This window comes from Pleurodeles waltl, chromosome 9, assembly GCF_031143425.1.
Source record: "Pleurodeles waltl isolate 20211129_DDA chromosome 9, aPleWal1.hap1.20221129, whole genome shotgun sequence".
Classification (NCBI taxonomy): domain Eukaryota; kingdom Metazoa; phylum Chordata; class Amphibia; order Caudata; family Salamandridae; genus Pleurodeles; species Pleurodeles waltl.
The window spans coordinates 1,115,847,865-1,115,875,258 of NC_090448.1; the positions used below are offsets into that span (position 1 = coordinate 1,115,847,865).

Genomic DNA, 27,394 nt, shown 5'->3' on the forward strand with positions numbered 1-27,394 from the left:
GAGGGGTTGGACACAGGGTCTGGCCCCAGTCAAGGCCCAGTGGCCAACTGCCGCCACGCACGTCCAAGGGCCTTGTGCAGCAGTGGTTTGATTAACGTATAGTGATTGTTAGAAATGGGGTCTTTGGTTGGCAGTCAGGTTACCCCCTGTCCAAGCAAGGACCCTCACTCTAGTCAGGGTAAGCCACACACAATCCAAATTATCCTGTGCCCACCCTCTGGTAGCTTGGCACTGAGCAGTCAGGTCTAACTTAGAAGGCAATGTGTAAAGTATTTGTGCAATAAATCATACAATAACACAATATAGCACCACAAAAATACACCACACAGTGTTTAGAAAAATATATAATATTTATCTGGATATTTGCAGGTCAAAACGATAAAAGATGTAATAAGAAATTATAGAGATATCGCTGAAAAGTTATATGAAGTGTGTTTGCTTTTTAAAGACTTAAGAAAGTCTCTCTCAAGCACAAAGTACCTGGGTTGGAGTGGAAAATCTCCGCAAAGGGCCGCAGAGGAGGAGATGCGTGGAAAAATGGTGTGTGTTTCGCCCCTTCACACACGGACTTGCGTCGTTATTTTTCACACGGGGAAGACGTGCGTCGTTTTCCGGCGCACGGACAGGTCTCCTCTGTGGGATTACCAGATGTACCGGGGTCTGTGCGTGGAATGCTGGGCTTGTTGTCCGGCTGCGCGTCGTTCCGGTGGGCTGTGCATGGAATTTTCTCCCTCACAGCAGGCGTTGCGTCGATTTCCTTGTTGTCCAGGTGGGCCGTGCGTTGAAGTTCCGGTCGCACCGCAGGCGTCGCGTCGATCTTTTCCTTGCGGGGTCGAGCGCCTTCTTTCCGGATCGGCGTGCAGTGAATTTTTCACCGAGGAGCAAGCTATGCGTCGAATTTTTCGGCACACAAGGAGTCCAGTTGAAAGATGGAAGTCTTTTTGGTCCTGAGACTTCAGGGAACAGGAGGCATGCTCTATCCAAGCACTTCTGCAGCAGGGCAAGAGTTCAGCAAGGCAGCAGTCCTTTGTAGAAAGCAGTCAGGTGAGTCTTTTGAGCAGCCAGGCAGTTCTTCTTGGCAGGATGCAGGTTCTGGTTTCTTCTCCAGCAAGTGTCTCAGGTGGTAGGGCAGAGGCCCTGTTTTATACCCAGATGTGCCTTTGAAGTGGGGGAGACTTCAAAGAGTGGCTTAGAAGTGCACCAGGTCCCCTTTCAGTTCAATCCTGTCTGCCAGGGTCCCAGTAGGGGGTGTGGCAGTCCTTTGTGTCAGAGCCGGCCCTCCACCCTCCCAGCCCAGGAAGACCCATTCAAAATGCAGATGTATGCAAGTGAGGCTGAGTATCCTGTGTTTGGGGTGTGTCTGAGTGAATGCACAAGGAGCTGCCAACTAAACCTAGCCAGACGTGTATTGTAAGGCACAGAAAGATTTAAGTGCAGAGAAATGCTCACTTTCTAAAAGTGGCATTTCTAAAATAGTAATATTAAATCCAACTTCACCAGTCAGCAGGATTTTGTATTACCATTTTGGCCATACTAAATATGACCTTCCTACTCCCTTCAGATCAGCAGCTACCACTTCAACAATGTATGAGGGCAGCCCCAATGTTAGTCTATGAAGGGAGCAGGCCTCACAGTAGTGTAAAAACGAATTTAGGAGTTTTACACTACCAAGACATGTAAACTACACAGGTACATGTCCTGCCTTTCACCCACACAGCACCCTGCCCTAGGGATACCTAGGGCACCCATTAGAGGTGACTTATATGTAGAAAAAGGGTGGTTTAGGCTTGGCAAGTACTTTTAAATGCCAAGTCGGGGTGACAGTGAAACTGCACACACAGGCCTTGCAATGGCAGGCCTGAGACAAGGTAAAGGGGCTACTTAAGTGGGTGGCACAACCAGTGCTGCAGGCCCACTAGTAGCATTTAATCTACAGGCCCTAGGCACATATAGTGCACATTACTAGGGGCTATAAGCAGCTTAAATAGTCCAATTGGGTATGATCCAAAGTTACCATGTTTAAAGGGAGAGAGCATATGCACTTTAGCACTGGTTAGCAGTGGTAAAGTGTGCAGAGTCTAAAAGCCAGCAAAATTTAGGGGTGACCACCCTAAGGCATGTCAGGTCTAACAGTGATGAAAATGACTATACGTTAAAAAAAACCACGGAAATTCACTGAAAAAAACAAAGGTTACAGGGACATTATAGATAGGAAATAGAATTAAAAAAAATTATAGTTAGGCTCGCATTTTAAACGTACAAAACCATAGAAAGTTAGAGTTAGCTCAATTAACTATAACTCGTACCCTAAGGTATCAATAACTCATCCCCCACCATGCACTGCTAATTACCCCACAAATTACGGCACTCATGTCAGCTTTATTAACATAATTGATAATCTCAATGTAATATTTGAGGTAACATTTTGATGAAAAAGCTGTGCATGGCAGGGGCGCAAGTTATAGTTATCCTAGGGCTCGAGTTATAGTTACTTGAGATAACTCTAACTATAACAGGCAAGTTCCCATGGTTTTCTACGTTTAAATTGTGAGCCTAACTATAAGGACCTTGTAAACTTAGTTTTTTTAAATGGTAACATGTATGTATGTTTTTGTTTATATACATTATTTCAAGTAACTATAACTCGAGGCCTAAGGTAACTATAACTCACGCCCCCGCTATACACAATATTTTCTTCAATAATTTGACTTCTAATGTTTCATTGATATTTTTATTGATGTTATAAAAAGCGTCAGAGGGCACGAGTTATAGTTACCTAAGGGCACAAGTCATATTTAATTGAAATATCTAACTATAACTGCCCAATTTCTCCAGTTTTCTGCAAGTAAATTCGTCCTGTAGGAAAGTAGCCTCTTTCTAGCATGGTTACCCCCACTTTCAGCCTGTTTGTCAGTAGTTATGCTCTTTCCCATAAACTATGGTTATAGGCTACTGGTAACCCAGTATTTCACCCACAATTGGCATACTGAATCCCCCTTATAAGTCCCTCGTATATGGTACCTAGGAACCCAGGGCATTTGGGTTCCAAGGGATCCCTATGGGCTGCAGTATTTATTTTGCCACCCATAGGGAGCGGATGCAAATGCTTCGACAGGATTGCCATTGCAGCTTGTGTGAAATGGTGCATGAACCCTTTCACTGCCATTTACACTGCACTAGGTCACTTATAAGACACCCATATCCCAGGCCTTCCAACCCTGATGGCTGAGTGCAGAATACCTGTGTGTGAGGGAACCCCTGCACTAGCAGAGGTGCCCCCATGTCATGCAGGACCATTTTCCCAGACTTCGTGAGTGCGGGGACAACAGTTTATGCGTGCATTTTACATAGGTACCTATGTACAGCTTCACAATGGTAACTCCCAATATGGCCATGCTTCGTATCAAACATGTTGGAATCATACCCCAAGGCTTTTGCAAGCATTGGTTATATGATTGCATGCACTCTGTGGGCTCCTTAGAGGACCCCTGGTACTGCCATTACAGCCTTCTGAGGTTTGCCAGGGAGCCCCAGCTGCTGCCACCTCACAGACAGGTTTCCGCCCTCCTGTTGCTTGAGCAGCTCAAGCCCAGGAAGGCAGAACAGAGGATTTCCTTTGGGAGAGGGATGTTACACCCTCTCCCTTTGGAAATAGGCTTTACAGGCCTCGGAGGTGTAGCCTCCCAGAGCCTCTGGAAATGCTTTGAAGGGCACAGATGGTGTCCTCCTTGCATAACCCAGCCTACACTGGTTCAGGCACCCCCAGTCCCTGCTCTGGCATGAAACTGGACAAAGAAAAGCGGAGTGACCACTTCCCTGTCCATCACCACCCCAGGGGTGGTGCTCAGAGCTCCTCCAGAGCCTCCCTGGGTTTTGCCATCTTGGATTCTAAGTTGGCAGGGCACTCTAGGAGCATCTGAGTGGCCAGTGCTAGCAGGTGATGTTAGAGCCCTCCCCTGATAGGTGCTTATCTGTTAGCTGACCAACCCTAATATCAGGGCTGTTTAGGGTCTCTCCTCTGGGTGTTTCCTCAGATTCAGATTGCAAGACTCCAGCAGGAATCATCTGCATCCTTTAGTTCACCTTCTTACTGAAGAAACTGCATCTGGACCCTTTAGAAACTACAAATGCAACAAAGAAGCAAAGATGACTTCTGCAACATTGTATCTTCAGCTCCTGCCAGCAATTGCAGCTATTTCCCAATCGTACATCCTCATAGGACAGCCAGTCTTCATCCTGCACCAGAAGAACAAAGGAATCTCCCTTGAAGTGTAGGAGTCACTTCTCTGCTTCAGCAGGCACCCCTCTCAGAGACGACCGGTGGCTTGGGTCCCCTCTCCAGAAGAAGTGTGTGGATCCAACAGCACAGGTGGTGGACTGAAGTGGTCCCAACCGTCCTGAAGTTCAGCTGTCCAACTTTGGTGGCGGTAAGAGCTTGCCTCCCCATGTAAGACAGTACCCCCGTGCACCGTGTGTTTTGCAGTGGCCAAGGCTTGTGGCATCCTTTCATGAAGTTCTTTGTGCACTCTGCAGCTCCGGCCCCCAGCACTCCTTCCTGTGATGCACAGCCTCCTGCGTGGTTCTTCGGCAGCGTGGGATCCCTTTGTGTAGTGCTGCGTGAGCCTCCTTTTGCACCTTCTTTATCCCCATGCTGTGGGACTCCTGTGCACGCTGCCTGGTCTTCTGAGGGCTCTCTGAGTTGCTGAGAGCCCCCTCTGTCTCCCCTCCTGGGTTGAAGCCACTAGGTCCCTCCTGGTCAGCGCCATTTTCCGCTAACCCTCTGCGTGTGCCAAGGCTTGTTGATGGAATCCAGGGACTGAAACCAGACTGCAGTCATCCATCCAGCGTGGGACATCATCTGCACCAACCAGGAAACCGCATTTATCTTCTAGGGTTCAGTAGTGGCTGTTCTTCTTCACTGGTGGTTCTTCTTTTGCACCTTCATCTGGGTTAGCAGGGGCTCCTGTTCTCCCTGCTTCTTGGACTTGGAACCCTTCTTCCACAGGTCTTCAGGTCCAGGAATCCATTGTTGGGGTCTTGCAGTCTATTCTGGTTCCTGCAGTATTTTCTATAACGTGTTCTTGTTTGCCCTAGGAAAGTTACTGTGATTTACTCCTGCTTTCCTGGGCTCTAGGGAGAGTTCTATTACTTACCTTTGGTGTTTTCTAACGCTCCCAGTGCCCCTCTACACACTACAGGTGGAAAACCGACTGTCGCATTCCACTATTTCAGTATATGGATTGTGTTCCCCCTAAGCCCATTTCTAACTATTGTGATTTTCACTATTTGCACTGTGTTTACAGCTATTTTTGCATTCTAGTGTGTATACTGTGTATATTACTTACCTCCTAAGAGAGTATAGTCTCTAAGGTATTTTTGGCATTTGTGTTGTCAAAATAAAGTACCTTTTCTTTTGTAACACTGAGTATTTTCTTTCATGCGTGTGAGTTCTGTATGAATAATGTGGCCTTGGCTGCTCATCCACACTATGCCTAGAGAGCCTGGCTTCTAGACACTGTCTACATTTTACTAAAAAGGCATAACTGGACCTTGTATAAGGTGTAAGTAACTTAGGTACCCACTAAAAACCAGGCCAGCCTCCTACATGGCCCTGTAACGTCTGATTTTTTTAAAGTGAATTTCTAAAGTTTGAAATTCTATTTCCAAACTATAAAATCCCTGTAACCTTTGTTTTTTTCAGCGAATATATATATATATATACATATATATATATATATATATATATATATAAACACACACATTTGAGATCTCATCAGTGAAGTCATAAATGATGTCATAGAACATGTAATATGTGAGGTCATAAGCAGTGCATGCTGAGTGAGTGAGTTTCTAGGTTTGTTTTTTAAAACTAAAAGAGAAAAACAGATAATTTTATCACACCTATCTAGAACATTAAACTTTGTTTTTTTTCCAATGAGTTTCTAGGTTGTTTTCTTGAAAGATGGCTTGTCAGAGTGGAGCAATGGTAATGGGAACTAATAACAGAAATTGATGGTAAAAATTGGAAAAAAACTCTTCATTAAAGTCTCAGTATAAAAGAACAGCATACAACTCAATCAAAGGAAATGATCAAGAAAATAATAGAAATAGTTTTAAGCACTCATGAATAGAACAAATCTGAAAAGTAGGCACTTATCCAAATTGATGCTAACAGTTTAACTCAAAGTTTATATCAGTTTCCACCATTTTCTCTCTAGAGATAAGTCCCTTTGTGCATCTAATATAATTCAGCTTGCTATGTCACAAGTCCAAATTTTACCAGGACGGTAAATGCCCATGCTTTTCTGGTGCTATCTAGAAACAGTGGAATTCTTTACTAGTAGATTTATTTCACATTAAAGCGGTTTGTCATGAATATGTATGTATCTTTTAAAATGTATTCTAGACTATTTTTAAAGATGATATTCAATAAAGCAGTTTTTGAATAATTTTGTTTTTCACAAAGGTATGCTTTTGGCAGCAGTCTATTTATATGAATTGTGTAACGTTTGGAGGATGAGGTAACATTTGGAGACCAATATTTTAAAAATCTTCTTGAGCCATGAATTAGCCACCGCTAAGGTATATTTTTTCGCAAAGTACACTTTCACTGTTCCCGCACCTTCAGAAGACCTATTGAAAGTCATCTAGGTTTCAAATGCATGAATATTCTCCTCAAACAAACCTATTTCATACACATTTCTTATGTATGTTAGCAGTTGCTGGAGCACTGTGGGCGTCTTGCCTAGCATCAAAGATAGAGCTGACATCAGACACTTTTAAAAGGTATTCTTTACAAAGGTTTTAGACTATACTAATGGCATCTCATTAGCATTTCAAACGCCCGGTGTTGTCCGAATTTTCCCAATTCTTCATGGTACAGTGTTCTGTAGCTTTGACATCCCTTTGCCTTCAGAACAGGGGATATGTATCAGTGGTTATTAGGTAAGGCTGGTGACAATACAAAGGCCTCCCATGCAGAGAAATTGTTTTGTGTCATCTACAATGGGTTTTGAGTCCAGAATCTGTTATGGGAAGCCCTGGATCAGACGGTTTGTAAATTGTGTGATCCTCATTCACGCATTTGCTCTTCTGTTTGCCTGTGACTGTGATTACGATATGAAATATGTTACCGATTAGTAGTTATTTAGGCATACACCTGGCTTTGGTGTATAAGATTGTGCCCTTATGCCCAGTCCTTGCATACAAAACCTTTTGCACATTTAGGCCCATATTTATACTTTTTTAGCGCCGCATTTGCGCCGATTTTTGACACAAAAAAGTCGCAAACTTAAAAATTCAATTGTATTTTCCAAGTTTGTGCTGCTTTTGCGTCAAAAAATGACACAAATGCGGCGCTAAAAAAGTATAAACATGGGCCTTAATCCGAGATGACTGTTTCCAGGGTGAACACTGCAGTACTGAGTATGAAGGTGAGGTACTCGTGGGAACCTAAATCCTGTTTAATCTTTCATACATACTCATGCATATTTCTGTGAAATCTGGAAATCTGGAAATCTTTCGAAATAATAGGAGAAGACCTCAAGATCTACATTTTTTTATTATCAATTGGACTCTCCATGTTTGTTTTACTGACTGAAGGCCTGATTACGAGGTTGGCGGTTGGACTGCCAAGTCAATGGTATCCCGCCCGACGTATAACAATGTTACTGCTGGCCCAGCAGGGGTGTACTTGATGGCGGTTGACCGGCGGGGGACGCGGTCAGAAATACAAGGTATATTTTTATATTTGTGTTGCTACAGGTGTGTACATTTTGACCGAAAGGTGCACTTATGCATTATATGTGTGTAAAAATACTTTGTGCATTGACCATTCCATTGCTGGAGACTGGGCCATATATGTCCAGTCCAGTCAATGGCAGAAAAATGCAAATTGTACTGACCTGTATTTTATTTTGGAGACTGATGGGAAAAGAAGGAAATGTGGGAGTTAGCACCCCATATTCTTCGATTCCGCCATCTCAAAGAAAGCGGTCTCTGCTGCCACAGTTGGCTCGGTGGAACAGCACATCGTAATGTACACAGAGGTACCCTTGTCTATACCGCCCTGTGATAGCTGCTTTTCCCTAGCCACTGTCAAGGCGGTCGGTGGATGGCTGTTGGTGTCAGCGGGACTCCGGCAGTCTCTAGTTCAGAAAACCACCAACAACGAATACAGTGGTCAGACCGCCAACACGGTGGTGGTTGGATCTCCACCACTGCCATGGCAGTCCTCGGACCGCCAAACTTGTAATCCGGTCCTAAATGTCGGTAATGCTATGGCCTTTAAATTTCTCCCGGTGTTTGACTTCTAAAAAACTCTCCTTTCAGACAAAATATAAGGTTTTTAATTTTACTAGTGAAATCACTAAACTCAATTTAATGCCTTTTTGTCTCTGGGCAGGAATAGCTTTGCTTCATTTTCTCTAAGACAAACATTTTGTTAAATAAAATAATTTTATTAAAAGAAAAAGATGATGGAAATGTTTAACCCCCATCAATGGGCATTGGTCAAGAGTATGGCAGCTGCTTCAAAGCCACTTCCTGCTACCTGTTTCAGAAAAAAATGTATTATTGAAGCTGAAGATACCACGAAGAAATCAATGTAAACCTAGTATATAGAGCTAATAGTTGAACAATAAACTTTATAGAGTGAACTTAAAAAACTGTAAAACTTCGTACTTGTATAGCACACTACTCACCCATTAGGGTCTCAACGCGCTGTACGCATACCGCTGTGGAACCCCTCCTGGCTTTTTCCCTGTGAGGTGCCCACTCCTGGCCAATCTCCAAGGTGAAGCCAGGCATCCCAGCACTGTTGGGGCCGTTGTGGAGATTAAGCAAGCTATTGCCCAGAGTTACAGAGTGGGACCCATGAATTAGATTAGGCACTGATGCGAGAATTATCAGGTCTGAGGAAATTGAGCCCAAGACCCGCCGAGGCAGGAATTGAACACTGGTCCCGGGCCAGATTTCTGCATCAGGGTCTGCCGCTCTAACCATTGAGCCACACTTCTCCACTATGTAAGTTTAGCTGTGTGGTTATATTATGGGTCAGAACATGAAGCTAGGCCAACAGAAAGGCTGCAAGGTCAAACAGAGTCAAAACTAAGATGCTGGGGTAGTCTGATTGGTGACACCACTGGCTCTGCAATTCTGCCCAGTCGAGTTGCTTAAGGGCCCCAAAGAGCAGCAGACATCAGCAATGTATCTGAAAAATATGTGCATGCATTGTCACACTCAAGGAAACAAGTTCGGAGAACCTTGGTAGTAAGGCAATAAAGTTGGAAGGAAAGGTATTTGGGACTTCATTCAACAGAAGGAAATGTGCCCAGCAGGGCCGGCAACACAGCATATAGTTGACCTCCAAGGTGCATCAGCACAACTGGTATGCTTAACCTTTCCAGATGGTTTCAGCATGTGAATTTGACCAAGTTGATCTGGGAATATTTATTGGTTGATGAATTGTGGTAGAAGATGACTTATGCACCCAGAAATGTGATGAGGTACTGGGCTGTTTACATGATGCGTTTTTGAGGTAAGGGTGGTTTCCATGGGTATATTCGGCGCAGACCCTATACTTCTTTCCCAAATAAAGATGAAAAAGGAGTTGTTGATCAGAATCCCATGGTGCATTCCTTAATGTAATATCACAACGTCTGACAATAGAATGTAGGGTTCTAAGTATGGTGCAGAATGCTGATATCATGACTCTAAAGGGTCGAGGACAGACAGATGTTTGTGAATGGTATGTTTAATAGCTGGCATCAAAGTATTGCAACCCCAAAAAACGATTGGCAAGGACCATCTCCAGATGTGTCTGACCTGACATGAGTGACTGTGAATTCTCTGCAACATTGAGCCCTGCTAGCTTTTCAGTGGTGCACCAACCCCTGCCACTTCACCTTTTCATAGGAGGTCCAAGCCTGTCTTGTGACTGGTAGTACCCACAGTCCCAACCCTATTGCCCTTCTTAAAGCATACTGAATATGTGACTAGAAGTTTTCCTACTTCTATTAACCGTTGACAAGTGCTGATTTGATATTGGAGTGACTCTGCCCCAGTCTACCTTTCAGGGATATTGACCTTACGTATGGCTGACTCATTAGCTCTACTGGCTTTCTGAGAAAATGGCTTGACATATGACAGATACTGCCACAGTAACACTTTATTACAGTAAAGAAAAATACTGTTTGTTCATTAAGTATATTTGAGTAAGTCCTGTTGACTGTGGACATGCATACAATAAAGGAACAAGTGGGATATCTGAAGAACGTCTTGAAATTAAGTGATATTAAACTTTACAAGGGTGCAAACAGATAATGCTTGCTCTTAGGCTTCTAGGTCGGGATAAAGGCTAGGGTTTTAAATTAGATACTTCTAAAACTTCTGCTATGTGTTAGACCTCATGGCTGGCATGTGTTTAGCATTTCAAAGCTCTAGCTTTCTTTTTTCAGGCCTGCTCTGTACTATGATCTGTAGCTCTCAGATCTCACTGTTGCCTAGGGCAGAGAGAATGCTGTGGCAGGTGAGTGTTTGAAAGCAGCCTGGACAAGAGAATGGACCTGCTCCCTCCAGTACAAACTTTGCATTTAGAGTTTGTATTCACGAAGTATGTTTGTATATGGAATGTCTATAGTGCAAACCTAGCCAAAAGGCAGCAGACCACTGTACAGAAAGTATTGTAAGTATTTTCTCTGTTGCTTAGCACATTGAATGAGCTACAGCTTCTTGGCTTGAGGCATATGTGAAATGTGGTGCCCTACACATTTTTATATATAAATAGAACAATACACAAAGTAATAATGTGTTTATTTATTAACTATTATTAATATTTTTCGTGTGTAGCAAATGTCCCGGGGTCTATCTTCTACACACAGCAAATGTGACAAAAACCAGTTTCTAATAGTAGCATGATAAACTTCGACAATAGTAAACAATGCAAGTATCCTTGTAGCAATCTGTTGAAAGAAAGGAAGAGCATAGCCAGAGAGGAGGCAAAAGGTGCAAGTTAAACATTGATTATAGTACAGAGAACAAAGATAGAGAAAAGTTAAAATGGGGTGTAGATGGAGAATGGGAGGCATAGCGGGCCATACTGGCAGAGAAAAGGTGGTTGTGGTATAGTATTGGTCTATAGATACATATTATAATGTTTGTAGAAAGCTGGTGGGACTGTGGACAGCTCATTTGCAGAGATCTCATCAGTATGAGAACATATGAAAAGATGCCGTAGGACTAATTGGAGTACCTTGGATTTCTGAAGCAACATTGATGAATAATTATTGTCTTAATAGTTGCCGTTGTTTTAGGGAATTTTTGAAAGATTTGGCATGGTTTTAATGGAAAGCATGTTTCAGAGTTTTCCTCCATTCACATTTAGAATGTTGCCTCCAAATCTCGCTCGTCTCCCTTTAGGGATTATCATTTTGGTAGAACATAGCACCACTGATGTTTGATGGATCTTGAAGATGTCTGATTGTTATCCGGGATTTTCTGTGTTGATGGCTATCCACATAAGATAGAGGACCTTATGTTGTATTTAGTTGTCAATGCTTAATCAAAATAGCTTTGCCTTGATGGAGGAAACATGATACATTTTCTTCAGTATGAAAACTATCCTTATGGGTCAATTTTCACAAGTTGAAGTTTTGCAATGTCTTTGTTTGAGAGATTTGGGTATAGTGCAATACAATATCCTTAATAGGACAGCTACTTGGACTGGTAGTTTTCTGTGTTGGACGGATAGGAGAGGATCATTTTAGAAGTAGCAAATAAGTGGTAGTTTATTGCTTTGACTGTTGCTTGAATTTAAGAGCTGAAAGCTAATTATGCATCAATAAGTCTTCAAAATTGCGCACAATGTTGACTGGGGAAGGGGGCTGGTCAAGTGAATGAGGCTGAGAGATATTTGGAAGAGATGATTTGTCATTGTTTAGTATTACGATTTCTGTCTTATCTCTGCTTAAGCAAAGGCCATTCAAGTTCAACCAGTGTTTGACCAGGAGAAAGCATTTGGTGAGTGCTTCAGTGTTGAAGGTTTTGCTTAGGACTTCTAGAAGTTGTGTGTCATCTGTCAAAAAACTGTCATTTGAGGTATTTCAAACTGATCAGGTGGGCTAGAGGATGGAGGAATAAGTTGAAAAGGAGTAGGAAGAGTGTTGATCTTTGGGGATCACACATACCATGGTGGTTAATTCCAAGACATAACGATCAAATTTTATTTGCTGCTTTTGTTCTTATAAGGAGGAATTAACCCATACTCATGCTTTTTCAGAAATGTTAAACCAGAGGTCTTCAAACTTTTTTATACTGAGCCCCCCTTCTAAATATTTTTAGGCATCGAGCCCCCCCACCAACTGACGCAAATTTCTGGAAGCTGGTACTCTGCATCATCGACGGCAACCCCCACCCGCAGAGTCCAGATCATATATGGGAAACATTATTATACAAATTCAGAGTGTCTAATAAACTGAAGGTTTGAGAGCACCAGTGCTTATTACACAGTTCTAATGAAAAGCCTCCAAGAAAATGTTTGCAAAGAACAATTTACAATGCGGCTTTATTTTTCACTAAGACACAGAATTTGACATAATACTTTCAAAACTAATGTGACGGGTGTGCCTATTTATCACCACAGAGACGGTCAATTTGTGGATGAATTTTTGAAACTGCCAGCCTAAGGTTGTGCTCCACTTCCATTCTTGAGCGATACTTAGGGGGTCATTCTAACCCTGGCGGTCGGCGACCGCCAGGGCTAAAATGACAGAAGCACCGCCAACAGGCTGGCGGTGCTTCCTTGGCCATTCTGACCGCAGCAGTAAAGCCGCGGTCAGAAAAGGGCAACCGGTGGTTTCCCGCCGGTTTACCCCTGGCCCAGGGAATCCTCCATGGCGGCGCTGCTTGCAGCGCCGCCATGGGGATTCCGACCCCCTTACCGCCATGAACAGGATGGCGGTAACGGGTGTCGTGGGGCCCCTGGGGGCCCCTGCAGTGCCCATGCCACTGGCATGGGCACTGCAGGGGCCCCCTAACAGGGCCCCACTAAGATTTTCAGTGTCTGCAAAGCAGACACTGAAAATCGCGATGGGTGCCACTACACCCGTCGCACCCCTTCGACTCCGCCGGCTCCATTCGGAGCCGGCATCCTCGTAGAAAGGGGTTTCCCGCTGGGCCGGCGGGTGGCCTTCTGGCGGTCGCCCGCCGGCCCAGCGGGAAAGCCAGAATGGCCGCCACGGTCTTTTGACCGCGGTGCGGTCATTCGGCGGTTCCCGCTTGGCGGGCGGCAGTCCTTAGTCTTCAATACCGCAAGTGCTGAGAACCCAATCTCGCATAAATATGATGTGCTGAAAGGCAAGAGAGTTTTGATAGCACTTTCCCTCAAAGCTGAATGTTCTTCAGGCATTTTCAGCCAAAACTCCCCCAAGGAGAGTTTGCTACATTGCATCTGCAGTGTGCGATCACTCTGGAGATCAATTAGTTCTTCCTGCATGCGAATTGGGAGATGGATACCCCCATCTGCCAGAAATGGTTGAAAGACCCAGTCATTAATATGATTGTTTTCCTCTGGAAAATACTTGTGAAAACTGTCGGTGAGTGATGTCAGGTGATTTTTTATTAACTCTGTTTCCTCAAGAGCATCGACTAAACATGGAAATGGCTCAAACTGGGCAACTTCAATTAATAAAGTTATGACACTGAAGAAGGTACTATGATAAACTTGCACTTCCGAGTGTCAACTCCAGAGCTCTCATCTCGGGTCCATCATAAACACCACCCACAACCGCAACTCATAAGACACCTAGAGGCGACTCAGTTCACTGTATGTAACTAATACGTCACATGTGAAAATTACAAAGAAACATCCAATAGAAATCAAGCATTCACCCTGAGGAATTGTGGCCTGCAAAGTCAAGAAAGGTCAATAAATTACAAGACAGCATAGATACTCAATCACCAACCACATCAGAAATGCTTTGATGGGAAACCTTTAGCGAAAAGTGCCACAAGGCTAGTGCCTGTATCCACATGGCTAAAATTTAGTGACGTAGTGGACAGTGGTGTGGGGTGGAGAGTTGTACGGTAGAGGGTTTTGGAGTAGAGTAGCATAGAGTGTCAACATAGAACCATGTATAGTGGGGTGGCATAATGGTATGTTAGAGAAATGCTGCAATATGTATCATGCGTTTTATCGGTCGCAAACTGCCAGATTCTGCACGACTGATAAAATGCGTTTTGGTATGAATGAATTCCAATTTCCAGTTTGGTAACATAAAACTGAATCGCAATTTGGAATTGCGAAAACATATTAAGTTGATATTAGGAAGGGGCATGTTCAGGACATCCCTTCCTAATACCGCAATATGCAAGAATGTTTTGACTGAGATGCGGTCGCAAAACAGTTGCATTTTACTACCTAGTTCAAGTGGGTAGTAACCCATTGACAAATGGGAAGGGAGCCTCCTTAAAATAATTTTAAAAACTTTCCATCTTTCCTTTTTTAAACCCATCCCGTTTTACTTTAAGGAAAACAGGCTGCATTAAAAAAGAAATAGCTTTATTTAAAACCAGTGACAGACATGGTGGTCTACTGACCTCAGCAGGCCACCATCCGTGTGATTTCTGCATTTACTAATGGGTCGCAAATTGCAACCTACCTCATTAATATTAATGAGTTAAGGCAATTTGCGACCCATTAGGAAACGCTAAATGAAACTCATGGAGTTTTATACATTAGAATAGCGATTACCCAATTGTGATTCACAGAGAATCGCAATTAGGTAATCGCTATTTGGAATAGTAGTACATCAGGCCTATGGAGTCAACAAGGTTTACAGCCTCAGTGGGCTTGTCTGTATGCATGAGGATTTACCATGGGGGAAAGAGATTAACCTTTTTATCAACTGTTTGGAGAACCTTACATCACAACCATACACATGTAAATCAGTAAATAGAAAGTGTTGACAAAGGGAACTACAAGGTGTAGGATTCACGTCACCCATGCCGGTAGGCATTTTTTAACAGTGCTTGGTCAAGGGGGGGGGGGGGGCACAAACTCAGGATTCAGAATGTAACACAGTGGTTAGGGTTGATTTTACTATCAATAATGTATTTCTACCCCAACAAATCGTCTTTACCAAAATTAGAAACACATAACTTTCTAACCTGTACCATGCAGTTTGCATGCCGCTGTTTGATGGCAGTTCATAGCTCACTGTGCTAGATTATAAATCAATTGCACAGTAACAAAAGGAGCTCTGTTACAAGGGCAGTATGCCACTGAGCTATGCACATAAAATACTGCTCTGTGATCTGCATATATACATTCTTTGAGTTCTCATGAGTCACAACTGGCACTAGACAAAACCCCATCTCTTTCCAGCAGGTACCTTAATCACAACATATTGGCGCCTTTATTGTTACCTGAAAGCGACTGGATTTTTGGGGAACTCTGCAGTGCTTTCACAACTGCTGCACTGCTACAAAATCACCCTCCACCACCCCTGTAACGATTCAATGGATCTTTATAATGATGATTAATAGTTTGTTGTGATTTGGTTCTGTTTGTCCTAATTTATTTTGTTGGCTCTTTCCTGACCTTTAAGTAAAACAATATGGAAGACGTATTCTCTTAACTTAATGCCTGAGTGAAGTGTTTCTCCTGCATCATCAGATCAATTAAAAGTAAATAGCCTCGACTCCTTGTTTCACAGTGCAGTTTCGATTTCTCTTCAGCTGTTCCTTCCCTTTTTCCTGCATCTTGAGTCTTTCAGCCCCTGGGAACCCAGTGATTCCTCTAGATTGGACAACCTAACAAATAACGAACTCCTGTGTTTAACACCACGGGGACATGCACATATTTAGTATATAACGGCATGCCCTGTGTGCCACGAGCCAAAGTGGATAATTACTACAAGACACTACAAAAGCTGTTCAGGCTTACCTGTAATGTCTGTCTTTCGTCCTGGGAACGTCGTTGGCAGGGGCCAAGAGGCAAAGGGCAGGACACAGGAGGCAAAGGGCAGGATCCACGAGGTGAAAGGCAGCAAGCAGAATCCAAACAGCAGCAAACGGAGGTGAAAGGCAGCAGTGGAAAAGTGCCACTAACTCCAAAGTAGTGCACATTCTGGAGCTTTTTGAAGCAAAAATCGGCGGCATTTCCATCTCCTTCAGCTGCTGTCCTGTGATTTGTTAAACGTCATAGTTCATGGTGCAGGCTCCTGATTTGGCTGCTATGCTCTTATCTGCCAATCAGAGAGCTCCATGGAAAGGAAAGGAAACAAACGTACTTTCAACGTCGGAAAGTACACGAGGGATGGTGAAACAATCAGACGAAGTGCGCGCCCCCCCAGGAATGATGTCACGCCCCACAGATTGAAGACCTTTGTGTTAAACCAAAGTTTCAGGTGACCTAAACAGCCAAATGCAGGTGAGAGGTCCAAAAAGCCACTTGGTGATTTTGGTATGCTAGGTTTAACACTTTTTCTCTCATGCACATTACAATCTACATTGTGTGATGACAAGCAGGTTGAAGTTCTGGATTTGGATGACTATTTCTGCTTTAATGATTATCATCAGGAAAGAGAGTGTCAAAATGGGTCAGGAGTTGTTTGAAGAGGAGGCATTAAGATTTATTTTTCTGAGTATGTTAAATAATGGTATGATTTAGAGTGTTGTGGAAGTGACCTCTTTATAGGGAAGCCTTGGACATGCAGGCGATGCCTTCAGCTAAGGCTCCAGTGCTTGCTTTTGAGTTTGGCAAGCCATGCATCTACTATTGAGCCAGATGGTTTCATTTTCATACTCTCTTAATGATGTCATTGGGTGAGATTAGCTTCAAGTATCACAAATTGCAATGAAAGTGGTGAGGGGGAACAGGTTCTTCACTACAATAGTTTAGGGAACATTTGATGGTTCTTTTTTAATATATTGAATTTTCTGAGGAAAGTATGAATCCAGTTTATTTTACAATGATTGAGAGTTTAAGTTAGAGTGTATCTGGCTGCTACTGAAGGATGAAACTCTGTAGATTTTAAGAAAAATCTATGTGGAAATGTTCTGCTGAGGCAATCTGATTAGTGTAGAATGATTTCTTAGTGGCACGGATTTCTCTCTTAGATTTGGTTGTGACTTACAGGATTGTTTGTCTATTCCCTTGTGACTTTTCAGACAGCGTAGTTGAAGTCTTCTTCCTTCTTGTTTCAGCTGGGTGAGGAATTGACAGAAGTAAGTTCTGCACATGTCGTTTTTCGTGGAGACTTTTTAAAACTTTAGTGGTATTAGGTAAGTTAGAATCATCTTGCATTTGAAGTAATATTGGTTTGTGATATTGTGAGGATTATTTGAGATGTCTAATCATTAAGGGGACACATACTATGATGAACATCAAGCATTTAGAGAATTTGTTGAAATGGTTGAGGGTATGTTGAAGTATTAGCCTTGTAAATGTATTGTTGATCCAAGATACTGGAGTGATGGAGAGATCTAAAGGGGAAAATTATATTGTAGGATGAGGTCGATTAGGTGCCTGGCTCGGAGGGTTGGACTTTTGCAATGCTCAGGGAAGCTAAGGGAGCCCATTAGACAGGAATTATTTTGTAAGTGAATTGTCGTTGCCCTTTCAATGTTGGAGTCACTCATTATTAGAATTGTGTTAGCTGTATTATGTAGATGTTCACACAAGGTGTGAAATGTTGTCAGGAAGACAAACAATGTTTTCGCAGTTGATAGTGAACTGTTATGATAACTGAGAAGTTTGATGTTGTAGTGCATTACACTGACAGGTATTCAAAAAGAGGCAAGAGGGTCCTAAGATTTCTGTGAATTTCTGTGAATTTGAACATCAATGTAAAGTGTAAGGTAGAGGAGACAATAAGGGTGGAGAGTGAGTATAAGCTGCAGAGAAAAGGAAAAGGCTTCCAATGCCATGTTCAGACTAAAAAAAACGAGGGAAAAAAATTATGAAAGGGAGGGGAAAGTGAAGAGATAAATGGGCAGAGGTAAAAAAGCACATCATAGAAAGAGAAAGAGGTCATCTGAAACTTGGAATAGAGTGCAAATTAGGGTATACCAATGGTGCTTGTTTTAGGTGAGGGTATTGTGGGTAGTGGACCTAACTGCAGCAGCGTGAGTTGAAGGTGACTAATAGAGATGCCAACTGAACCCTGTCACAAACACAAGAATGTCTCATAGAATAGCCATGGGTATAGCATGTATAAAGCCCATAAATCCGCAGTAGAAGCTCTGATGGACTCTGGACCACCCTACCTTGCCCAAATGCAACCACCATTGTTTCTCACACAGGCTCAGTGTTGATCATTCCTAGTTGATCAGCTTTCTGGGATCTGTGTTCTCTTTTTGAAAAACTTACCAAGAAGAGAAAAGCATGCATTTGTTGCTCTTCCTTGCAACACTATTAACTGTTATATGTGTGTTAAGGTTTTAGGCTGCTAAATACTTGTACCTTGCAAACCCAGGCGGTATACAGCTTGTTGTCGTTTTTCTAAAATATCACCTAAATTATGTTGAAACATGTTTTGTAACAAAGATTAATGTTCCATTTCAGCTTCCCTAATGTTTCAATTTTTTCTTGATGGCTGGAATTCCATTTACTCGAGCACCTTTAAAACCAGTGTTACTGCTGGTGTTGCATTCCTGGTTGTCCGAAGATAGGCTGAGAATGAGGTTAGTAAGACCTCTGTGGAATATCAATCAAGCTGGAGTAATTAGAGTAATTTTGGTAATTCTACATTACTCCTTGATGCTGAATTACAGATGAATAACAAAACAGTAATTTGGGGGAATAATTGTACCACAAGAGCACATTTAGTGAGCTTGAGCATGCACCCATGCTCTCTATTTGTGTTCTGTTACATTTAGCGCTTTTTCTTAGTGCAAAATCCATAAAAATAGTGCTAAATGCCGGGAGTAAGTTTGGGGGAAATCCTACCTCAAGTGCAAATTTAGCGAGCAGATGCATTTATGTTGTTCCGTGTTCAGTGCTATTTCTGAGGTGAATTTAGAATCCTTTTTTTCTTGAATTCTAGTCTTTATTAGACCCATTTTGGTCCCATTTTTAATCTGACCATAACATTGTAGTTGATGTTTTGGCCATTTTAGATGACATCAGAATAACATTGGGATGGCTGAATCTTGCTCCTGTGACCATTGTAGATCTCCATGTGGCTTTTTATACAGAGTCCGGTCCTACTGTACTCTCAAGTCTAAGAGAACCTGGAGTGGAGAGATCGACATTCGGGTGGATTGCTTCTTTCTGGTAGACTATGATCAAATTGTCACTTTGCTTCCTTATCGCTCCACATTTTGTGAATTGCATGGTGATATGCCTTGGGACTCTGGTCTGAGCAACACACTACTTAAGGGTTATGTGTCTCCCCTGCAACCTCTCAGATGTTTATATAGGTTTCAGTTTTACTGCTACACAGATGACACTCAATTGGACCTTACTGTGTAATCGGATAATTTTCGTCAATTGCAAGCGTATGCTGGCAAACTGACACTGGATGTTTCAGATACACTTCACCAAAAGGAGAGAAAGAGGTCTAAACCTAGCATGACCTCCAAATCCACAAACAAAAAGGAAGAGTTGTCCTCATTCACTAACACTGCTTATGATAACTGGATGTTTCAAAGTTATTGACAATTAACCACCAAGAAGGGTTATATGGTCACTTATGCACTTGAATACCTTTTGGGGTTGTGGTGAGCATTACAAAGGTAGTTCATGCATTCATATATTACATGAGAAGCAGACATTCATCTGCTCCAGCAGTGTAATTTTCAGCCCTCCTACCACCAGGCATCACAGAATGCTTATTACACAATATTTGGTGGTCTATAGTGGACGTTCCACCAGGTAAAAACTGTTGGTTTTTGCCTTTGGTAATGAATGTGGGTGGAAAGCCACGGTATTTGCAAGTGCAAGTGTGTCATGTGGGACCACTGGACACGTACTAATTTGTTATTACATACCTGGCAGTGGCAGGGCAAACACCACCTACATCACCTACATGCACCTATATGTTATTGCTGCTGTGATTGTGGATGATGCTTGTAAGGGGGAACATTTGTTGTTCTGGGTCTATTAGAGTATGAAGGATAGGATCCTGGGCATTTCAACAAATCCAGGGAAAGGAGGCCACAGAGATTCATTTCCTGTAATAGGAGACCACAGACCTCACTTTGAACAGTGAAGGCATTTCTGCCCAGCAGTCCAACTGGCCACTGGGCAGAAGTGCGTGAGCTGGAAGGAAAATGACCTGTTTAGACATGTTATTTACTCAATGTGGCCGACGGAGGAAACTTCATGTATTGCATCTGTGTCAGGGTTTTGTCATACGCCGGGCGTATTTACTTCCCTCTTGGAAGCCAGTAGTTGCTTTATAATGAGGTTCACCATCTTTACCATATTTAAAATTGCTTTACATCACAGCTCTTCGTGGAAGCCAGTGACCAATGCCTCAGATCACTACTGCGCTTGCTCATAAGTGAACAGCTACATCTCCTTTAAATCTGTGTCCCTGTTCATGCACTGTCCCACATCTCTTTCTTTCCAAAGGCCACTTCCTGTAGCATACTAGTCAGCGCTTTAAATTCCAAGGGTATTAACCTAAACAATGCCCACTCAATCCAAATCTACTTAATCCAGACACCTGGCAGTGTTAAGTATAAATAAAGTGTCTCCTTGTCAAGGGAGGCTTGCCAAAGGTGAGTTTTGAAACTGTCGGCATTTGCAGGAACCATGTGCTGCTGTGTCATCCTGAAGTACATTGATGGGATGAGGAGAATACACAGGTAAAATTTAGAGGATACTTAAGGATTAGGGCTGGATGAAGTTGAAATTACGTTGGTGTAATTCATGTCATTTTGGGAATTTCATGTTGCACTGTCTAAATTATTCCATTAACCTCTCTTTATCTAATTACATGCCATTCACAGTAAACATTGATGGCAAACGCACGAGGACAGCAGAACACACATTGCTATTGTTGGCAATGCATTGTTTAAGTTTGTCTATAACCACCAATTGACATGAGGATGCATTTCCCACTAAAATATAGTGTGTTCTTGACTGGAATCCAATTATAAGGAATATGAATAATATTACATATGAACTCTTACACTCCCACCCAAGAGCACATGACTTGTTAGCTCCACGTGCCGAGTAGCAAGAAAATTAGGCCATTTACATTTTGAGGAACTCTCCTTACACCCAGAAGTTTGAGAGTTCCATTAAACATGCGTTTTTTACAAGAAAAAAAAAAAAAAACAGGCTAATAAACAAATATTATGACGTTTGTACATAACTAACTTTTACTGTAACTAATCGCCTGAGGAATTGTTAATGAATTCAAAGACAATTAGCAGGCACACAGCATCACAGCAGTAGCATTATTATGCATGTCAAAGGCCCTAATGACCCGACGCCTACAATACTACCCAAAACAGATAAAAACATGTATTTACATGTATAAGGAATTGAAGAATACATTTGCATGTGATGCATATTGTGAAATGCATGATTGCATAATAACTGCACTCCTGTAACACTCATGCATGATTTATTAACACTAATATTATAATAATTATTCCTTATTAACAGTTGGCTCCAATAGCGTAATGTGGTACCCATTCACCAAGTGCTTGGTGACTCAAAGATGTTGGTATGCGCTACATAATTAATGACAACACACACCCTACCATGCTTTGCTTCAAAGACAGAGGGTTAGAAAGGTTGTTTCACACAAACGAGTAAATGCACTCCCTATGTCCCTTAAACTCTCAAGCAGGGTGCAAAATGTGTGCTTTTGTATTGGACTATAAATAATATTTATTCCAAGATGGAACAGTGCCTGGAATGCAGCCTGAGGCCACTGGTACTTCAAAATGGAGTATTGCCAGCCAAGGTTTAGATTGAAACTGTGCGTCAAGAGATTAAGGGGCATGTTTAAGAGCCCCTATCGCCTCCTTGCACCACATTAGCGTCATTTTTTTTACATGAATGTGGCCCAACGAGGCCAAATTCCCCACGCCATATTTACAAAGTGGGGCAATGCATCCATTGCCCCACTTTGTAACCCTTTGCGCTACATTATGCCTGCACCAGGCCTAATGTATTCAAAGGGAGCGTTACCCTGTTAGGAGGAGGGGCAGAAATAAATGGTGCAAAGAAATCAAATAGATTTCTTGCGTCATTTTTTTCGGCACTTTTAACGTCTGCTCGGAGCAGGTGTTAAAAGGAGGCACACCATTAATTACAATAGGCCTCAATGGGCTTTGCAGGATTAGCATCAAAATGTTTGACGCTAATCCTGCAAAGCTCCAGACCAGCGGCAAAAATTATGACGCTAGTCCCCTAAATACCGCCGTGGTTCACCGTATTTTAAATACAGCACACACATGGTGGCATTAGGTGGGTGCTAAGGGGTGGAAGAAAAGTGGAACGGCACTGTGTGCAGTGCCACTTTTCTTAAATATGTCCCTAAATGCCCAGAACTCAGCTCTTTTTCCAAATTGACATTTCCCAAAAATGTTACTGCAAGGCAGAGTCACATGAAAGACGCTGGAAGTATACACCATATAATCCTACACAGCGATAGAGCGGTGTCATCTTCTGGTTTAGGGAGGGCCAAGGAGAGACGAACAGGAGGCAAGGAGGAGGCAGAAACGGGTGTGTTTTTCAGCGCTGCTACTCAAGGAGTGATTTTATGTTCTTGCTGCTTTCCTTGCCTGCCTTTGAGCTCTGTCCCGTGGGAACAATAAGCCTGGTGTGTGTCGTTAGTTAATGTGTGTGATTGATCGCTGCTCCCACTGAGACCCAGCAGTGCTGTCCTTCATGCACTTTATTGAATGGGTCCTCTTGATTACAACTGTGCAGAGGGGACTCTTTATGGCGTCTCATGGCTTCTGTTGGCCGCTGGCGTGCAGTAGCTGGCTTGTGTGGTGGTGGACACAGCGATTACACAAGGAATGGCTCTGCTGAAGGGCTTTTACCCTCCACAGGCTGAGTTGTTGTGCCAAGAGAGTTTAAAAGCAAAAAAGTGCACTAGACACATTTTCCTTTCAATTACAAACATTCACCTAACATATTCAACACCGACCTTTGTATAGAATAGCTTGTTATGACAAAAGCAATGTCTTTTTCGCGTCACTAGGTCAGAACCTTTTCTACTGCTTCACACCTGTGGTTTTGCTCTCTCAGCAAAAAGAGATCCTGTTTAAATAAGCTTGTGTCCCTCATTCATACACATAATAGGGAAGGAGATCAAGTTACAACCCTGCCTTGCTTATCCTCCCTGAGGACTGCGAAAGAGTTGGCCACTGCCCATCATCCGTGGAATAAATGCGCCCCACAGTACATAACGTCCGCACGGTACTGAGAGTCACCGGAGTTTCGAACTAAGATGGTGAGAGTGATGTTGAAATGCATTCAAACGCTCAAAGAGCTCTGCAGCGGCTTGCAGTGTTCCTGTTATGTGATATTGGTGTAAGTTATTGCTTAAATTATGTGGACCTCATGTTGGGTGTATTTGAGTTGTGGCACATTTGACACTTTCCAACTTCTGGCGAAGTTTCAGTATCACTCCAGAATTAAAGGACCAATGGATATTAGCATTACATGCACCTCAACCGAGAGTGAATGTTGAAAAGATGGCCCTCATACATGAGAATCCTGGAACATAGAGAACTTCCTTTTGAGAAAGCATTGGACACTCCAACTGAAGATGGCTTTTGCTGGTGTTCTCACATTTAATTGGAAATACATTGGCCCGAATTTAGGAAATTTGGCTTTTCTTGTGCCACTTAGCTCCCCCCTACCGGCACCATGTGTGTGCTGTATTTAACATACAGCATACCATGATGCAGGGTAGGGGCAATAGTGTCAACATTTTTGATGCTACTGATGTACTGTGCAGGATTAGTGCCAACATTTTGGTGCTAATCCAGCATAGTACATAGGGGCCCATTGAAAACAATGGTGTGCCCCCTTTTAATGCCTGCTCTGTGTAGGCATTAAAAACAGCTGCTAAAAATGGCACAGTGGAATCTCTTAGACTGAGGTCAGGACATGTATTAAAAATATAAAGAACATGAGTAGATATATAAAATTACATTTAGGCATGCATTATACCTGTAAAGCATGGAAGCCTGCTTGAAATCCTCTACCTAATGGGCCGATTATTTGTGGAATGGCTACTTATAAGTAATAAGAAAATGGCATAATTACTCTAGTTTAATAATGTTGTAGAGTTGAGCTGTGATATCCCAAGTCCTTCAGTAAGAAAAACTGTTCACCCGTCTGGACACCTAGTCAAAGGAATGACTACCTTCAGTGTCCCTTTCCTCCAAATTTTCTCTAAAATTAAAAGTATTCCATGATTATTTCCTTAGCACAGAGTACAGATTCAGGAATTTGAGAATGTGAAATTATAGTAGTCATTCATGATATATTTTTCTCATGTACATGAATCTAGCAATGTAACACATATGCTACAGTACACAATGTCTGAAATATACAGTCCTTCTAGCTTTGTTGCCCATTACTTGCCTCCTGCATATAGTTGAGGGGTAACCTCCTCAGGAAGGGGCATCTATAGGGCACATATCAGGTACCTCAAGGCTTTTTCTTAGAAGGGGTGGTTTTAAGTATGGGTAAGGCAAGGTATTTTAAGAATTGGGAAGGAGGACTAAGGGTAGGCAGGGTTGGAGTGGATTGCCTGGTTGAGAGAGGGAGCTGGCGTGGGTGATGTGGTTGTGTCTGTATGTTTGGCAGTTGCATGTGTGTCTGTTGCTTGTTGTGTATGTATGATTTTGTGGTTTTGTTGGTATGTGTGTTACTTTGGTTCTGGTTGGTGTTGTGATGTGTGTAGGTGTGGTTTTGTGTGAGTGAATTGGTTTAGATGAGTGTGCTGTTGTGGTGGTTGGTATGGTTGTGGTCTTGTGGGTGTTGTGTATGTGGTGCATGTTGGATTAGTGTCAATAGTGTTTATGTTTGTGTTTCTTTGTGTGTTTTCAGACGGAAAATGTTGTGTTGTGGTGAAATGGTAAAGGATCATGGCCTGAATGAAATGTGTTGTATGGCGTGGTATGCAGTTGGATACAACTGGCCAGCACACATCTGGTGTGTGATGCTGGCATCCATCCAAACATAATAGGAATTGTGCAATTTTGAAAGTGTCCCACAACGGAATCCCGCCATCAGGTATACACCACCAGAACAATGCCTTTGCATCTATAAAACCTAAATATGCTGAGTGCAATCCAGCCACCCTGACAGCGATGGAGTAATGTTGGCAAGTAGAGGATGGCGCGGCAATGGCAACGCAATCGCAGCAATGGCGGTGCATCTCTGATGCAACGGAAAACACTCTGTTGGCGCGGATGAGGGTTCAGCTGCCGTACATCTAAATACAGCAGGCAGGAATCCGTCAGCTTGGCGGTGTACTTCAAACCACCATCATGGAGGGACGACGGAAGTCTCGTCAAAATCTAAATCAGGCTCTTAATCTTACATCGCAGGTGTGTTCCTCTTGACTTTTGCCTTTCATATTACTAAGAAAGAGAGTTCAGGGTTCCAGATTGAAAAGCTTGCATTTACTTAATATCACACTTAATAATTATTACAGCATAATCATTTCAGTTTCCTCAAGAAAATTCTACAACATTGTTATTAGCATTTCCAGGGCTATGTTGAAGGAAATCGTTCTGATTATATCTAATTGTGAGTTCCAATCTCCTCATGGTGGGAAGTCACACAACTGTTGGTAAAGGCTCTAGATCGCCCACTGGTCCTGGCATGACTATTAGTGCATGCATGTACCTCGTGTCCCTATATTTCGGATCTCATCTCTGGACAGGTCTCTATATCTCGCCATGTTAAGTTCAACAAACTTGAAAAGCTTTCAACTGCGATAGCAAATGGATCTCACTACAAATCCCAGCATGCACTGGTCTGGCTCAATTTTTTGACTTTTACAGATCACTATTGGGGTGCGTAAATATTATAGGTGAACGCTAACACATGTTAAAGAAATTCTATTTTTTGACTTTTTAAGAGCCTTAATTATATGTGTACATGGTGTTTGCTGTAAGATTTACTTAGCAAATATGTTGACGGCTTGGCTCAGTTATGACCCTTGGCTCGGCTCTGGTCTCTCCATTAGTTTAATGGGGTACCCACCTATATTCACTACAACACATGCAAACCGAGTACAGTGGCACAGTCGCGTGTAGGGCATCTGTCCTCCGTAATCACAGGGCCTGACTGACCTGATAACCCGCAGGAAGAAGTGACTCAGTGATGAGAAAAGTGGTACCCCTCCTTTCCAACGCGGGAGGGTGGGAGAGGAGGGGAGCAGTAAATTATAACAACACATTAGCCTCCAGCGTACTTAATTCCTGGCCCTTCAGAGGTGTTTGATTCATAACATGAGGTTTTATAGGCACAGACAGAGCAACGCAGAGGCAATGGGAAAAGCACTTACTCTGCTGACAGAGCCCGCCCCAGTCCCGCAGCGGCGCCCAGCTGGAAACCTCTTCTAAATGGAAGCTTTTTCCGGAAGTACTGTTGAGGCAGGAAGCAGGCCCAGCCACAGCATGGGTTTCAAAATCCACCAAGTGACTGCAACCAAAACCAAACACGCACAGTTAACTTCAGACCCAGTTGGAAGCCTGCCATGAAAACAAAGAGATGTTAGAAGACGGTTCAATGGATACATTTCTGTTTTCTAATGGCCTTTTTGCTCTTTCTCTGAAAAAGGTGCCAGTTTAACAACGCAGAAGTGGTGTTCATAAAAGCTTAATTAGCATAAAAGTGAGTCATTTTGCATTATTAATGGCATTTATGCTAGAAACTATACTCGAGAACCTTTTTACCATCATTATTGACGATTTATAAAAAAACAGTGCTCCACATTTGAGAAGAATGGAAATAATGCTACACTACTGCACGAGTGCTAAACATGGGCCCAGGTAGGTTGTGTGTAATCCACATTTTTGTTATTACTTCTAAGTAAAGGAGTTCGATTAACTGAATGCAAATGTATACTATGTTGAAATCCTGAACATTTGGCTAGGATCTGGCTTTTCTGCACCTCCATGTGGCATGTGGGGTCTTTTTAAGCACCTTTTATAATACTCCAAATGAATGTGGTGCTTACGATAGCCTCATTAACGGATATTGAGACTATAGTTGGTACTCTTTAATGATTTATAGATTGAGGGAAGGGAGCTCAAATCAAGTAGCTCAACCACTTAGTAGTGCATAAGTGAAATGTGGAAGCATTGGTTAATAGTTATATGTCCTAATGTGCAAAACATACTGCAGATAGCATTTTCGCTGCTGAATGGCAGGAAAGAATCATGCACAGAGATC

The 27,394-nt window shown here is 42.6% G+C and overlaps 1 protein-coding gene across 2 annotated transcripts in view; it reads right to left on the bottom strand.

Moving 5' to 3' along the window:
* Window positions 1–27,394, bottom strand: part of TMEM121 (transmembrane protein 121) — a 696,740-nt gene that overhangs the window by 388,951 nt on the left and 280,395 nt on the right. The window contains exon 2 of one of the 2 annotated variants that reach the window (XM_069208841.1): window positions 26,505–26,641. The exons of the other annotated variant lie outside the window; for it this stretch is intronic. The gene's annotated coding sequence lies outside the window, so the exon portion shown is untranslated. The remainder of the gene's footprint in view (window positions 1–26,504; window positions 26,642–27,394) is intronic. 2 annotated transcript variants of the gene reach the window in all.